Here is a 3,825-nt window from a genome sequence, read left to right as displayed (position 1 = left end):
TACATTAAGAACTGCATCATCTACCATTTTCCACTGCAAAGCGATAAATTTTTATTCACAATTTGTATTGGTCAGGATTTGGCTGTAAATTGGAATTTAATTAAAATGCACATCAACATATTTATTAACATAGCCTAAATATGTTGGATATGCAAAAGAATACATTAAAAAATATTTGCATGTAAAACTAACTGATTTATTAAACAAAGGAAGTATTAGTTGCAGCTTGTAAATGGAAAGACTTTTTTCTGGTTACTGTGGGCTAGATTTTTAAAAATATATACATACCTAAAGATGTGATTAGGGTATAGAAATTAGCTGTGTGAAGTTCGTAAGTACATTATATTCCTGATTCTGATTTATTTCAACGTGAATTAGATACCTAACTTACCTAAACATATTAAAACATTGAATTAGATGTCTGTCTATATATTGATGTGCCAGCACACCTTTAAAAATATGACCTTTCTCATACAGATCTTTAGAACTAGTAGATCTCAACCTCTCGCATCTCATTTTTTTCCCCACAGAATGGAAGAAGAAAAAAAACTTTCATGCTTTTTTCAACTCCTTATTGGTTTCTCAACTTTGAATTAATTAATCAGTAGACTATTTTTTCTGTACATTCTTTCAAAACTCAAATGAAAACTTAACAAGACAAAAGCTCTTCCATATAATAAAAGCTAAGATTATGCTTGGAACATATACATCCCAGCATTCACTGTGTTATAAAACTGAAATAATAGAGATAATTTCCTAAGGTAGCATGTAATAACATTGGGACTTATTTATAAATGAGAGTTATGTTGTTCCAAAGGGCATACAGTGTGAATTAAAAACAAGCAGGAATCTTATGAGGGGATAAGGCACAATGCCACATTTATTGGAACACAAAACATACAACATAAAAAGAATAAAGAACAGTATGGTTATCTGCTTCACTCATTCTCATACATACTCATTCTTTTGTTCATTCATACAAAATAAACAAGCACACACACAGATAGTTAGACAGCCCTGCAAAGGTTAAGGTATTACCAAGTTCTGAAGATGCTTGGGTCAGTCTGGTGGCCAGCTGGACTGACCACGAGGAATGGAGTCAGGTCTTGTTGGACGCACCCAAAACTCAGTCTTGCAGGTGGACAGACCCAAAGCCTTTTCTTTGTGTTCATTCTTTATAGTGATAGCTGTCCATACAAGCCTATAGATTCCACTGAGTCAGACATGAAGGTCATCCTCCTTGTCCTGTTGGCAGGCTGGGATTGGTAGGACATGTTCTTCTGGCTTTATGGTCTGCAATCTTCAGAGAGGTTGTTGCTTGTAGTCTTCAGCCATCAGGGTGAAGGCATGATTTAGTATTTGGTAATCCTTAACTGCTGACTCAATGTTGCTGCAACCTTTAACTGTTAAACCACAGAAGGCTATTTTCGCTTGCTGCGATAGGACTATCTTCCTTCACATTGTCACATACATCATTCATTCTTTCATTACCACTTTTCAAGCATGTCAGACATACCACAGACCTTGTATAACCATCTTTCTTATACTAAATTTAAGTTCTAAAACAATGAGACCAATAGGTCAAATGTATTTATGCTAAGCAATAGGAAATTTCGAATAGATGGTTAATTCCAGAACAGTAATGACGGATTAAAACATTATGAAAAGTAAATCATAACAAGATAAAGTTCATCTTAATGGCTAATTAATTCCTTATAAAAATAGCAATATAAGCAATTAAAGCTACTGCAGTACAACAGTTATAACTTAAATGTATTTTCTATTGATTCTGTGTATATTTAACAAAACAGCATCCATTAACTCATTCAATTTTTAGGACTTATTGATAAAGTTTATTTTTATTTGTTCAAATGGTTTGAAGACATTATAGTAGATTTATGCCTTAAAGATAGTCATAATTTCAAACATAATTTTAAATATTTTTAAAGAAAAAGTATATTAAAATAATTTAATTTAAATTAAAGAATCCCATTCAGATGAAACAAAACTCAGGGTTTGGCTACATTCCTTCAGAATGTTAAAAAATTAGTCCCTATTTTTCAAGAGGCTATTCTAAACTTTTTAAGAAAATGAGAGTTCTTATAGTTATGATCATGGTCATCCTCACAGAATATTTTTATGTATGTAACCAATCTACTTTCCACCTCAACAATAATTTTCAAAATTATCCCAGAAGAAGTGTCAAGCAACCTCCAGAAAGGCCTGTATTTAAGAGACTCCCCTGGAGTAGTTTACTTAATTAGTGAGCGCATCTACACAAGATGCTATGTCACTGTAATGACAAGCTACAATGACATAGCTCATTGCTATGGCTATGTAGCATCAGCAGGCACAAACCCTGACACCAGTGCTACTGCTCAGTAGGGTCAGAAACAACCCATGTGCCACCAGGATTGTGCAGTAAAGCAAATACTAAATGACTGTGCAGTAACAACTCTGCAGTTGGGGGTGTGTATAAACACGCCAGCTATCTCAATAACTGTCAAAACTGAGTGCAAGTGAGACACAGGATAAAATCTTAAAGTTGCTTATTTGGTAGCAGTTCCTGCCTACATTTTGGCCTGAAAAGATCCAAAGGTGCCTAAACTTAGGCATCTGAGCACATGAAGAAGTATTTTTCAGCTTGTATTATGTTGGAAAGTTTTTGTCGTAGTAACTTTTAATTTCAATTTTGATAGAGGGTACTGAGAATTTTTTTTCTACTTTGGGACTAATTCATTTGAAGTTGAGAAGCCAGTTGGGAGTTGCTTAGGAAACATTTGACAATGATTATCTTGGTTTACTCTCAGCTTTAGGAAATTTAGGGTTCCTGTACATGAGCCTGGAGACTGCTCCAATACGCTGTAATTACAGTGCATTGGAGAAAATTCAGTTGATTGAGTCTGCTGGAGCGTGGTAATTACTGTGCTTCAGCCAGCCTCCAGGTCTCATGTGCCAGTGTCCCCATGCTTCAAAATGGTGGTGAGGCGCTTTAACTAAAGCTCATTGTATGAGCTTTATATCAACTGGCTCCACCACCATTCTGAAGTGTGGGGAAGCTGATACATGAGACTCTCCAGGTGCTTTTAATTAAAGTAGCTGTCATAACCACTCTAATTAAAACACTCCCCCCTCCCCCCCCCAAGATCATGTGTACAAATGCCCTTAGGTTTGGGCAATTCCAGCTTAATTGGAGTATTTTCAAATATTCCTCTTTTCCAGTCACTGTCAGCAACCTTACTCCCTTCTCCCTTAAGTCAGAAAAAGGAATTAGTCATAATACCTCATAGTCTTTCTTTTCAGTGTAGCAGTGTAATTAATAGGCATGAAACCTCCAATTTTCAGTCATTTAAATTGGGACAAGTTTTTTTCTCAAAAATGCACAAGATATAGAACCAAGATCAAATCAGTAAACAAGGGGACTTTCTCAAACTAATGTAGAATTAGGTACCTAATTCCCCTAAAGCAATCCAGAATAATCTTATTCTGGTGGTTGTAAACCTCTTGGGTGCCTAAATTCATTCAACAACTAAATTTTGGCCTGAAAAGATCCAAGGTGCTTAAACTTAGGCTTCTGAGTACATGGAGAAGCATTCCAGCCTGTGCAGCTAGGTACCTCTCTCCTACTTCAGTTTCATTTTGATCCACAATAGAATTGAGATGGTGCCTTAAACACTACTTAATAGATAAAACCCAGTTTGTCCAGTATGCTCTAAGCATGCCTCCCTCATGCCAACAGTTTCAAGCTCAGTATAACATGCAGCTGTTGGCACTCAAATATACAGCTGGTAGCAATGCTGCTGCTCACATTTTGTATTACCTGGG

General features: G+C 35.8%; 1 long non-coding RNA gene across 1 annotated transcript in view; it reads right to left on the bottom strand.

The window, feature by feature from the left end:
- Positions 1-862: 862 nt before the first annotated feature.
- LOC109299720 overlaps positions 863-3,825 on the bottom strand; it is an 11,700-nt gene continuing 8,737 nt past the window's right edge. Inside the window, exon 2 of the long non-coding RNA XR_002097962.1 lies at positions 863-1,403. This is a non-coding gene — a long non-coding RNA (uncharacterized LOC109299720). The remainder of the gene's footprint in view (positions 1,404-3,825) is intronic.

The sequence above is a fragment of the Gavialis gangeticus genome, unplaced genomic scaffold (genome assembly GCF_001723915.1).
Source record: "Gavialis gangeticus isolate Ggan-Ray unplaced genomic scaffold, GavGan_comp1, whole genome shotgun sequence".
In the NCBI taxonomy this organism is placed as follows: domain Eukaryota; kingdom Metazoa; phylum Chordata; order Crocodylia; family Gavialidae; genus Gavialis; species Gavialis gangeticus.
The sequence above is the reverse complement of the archived record's forward strand: the minus strand, read 5'-3'. Positions and strand labels throughout refer to the sequence as shown.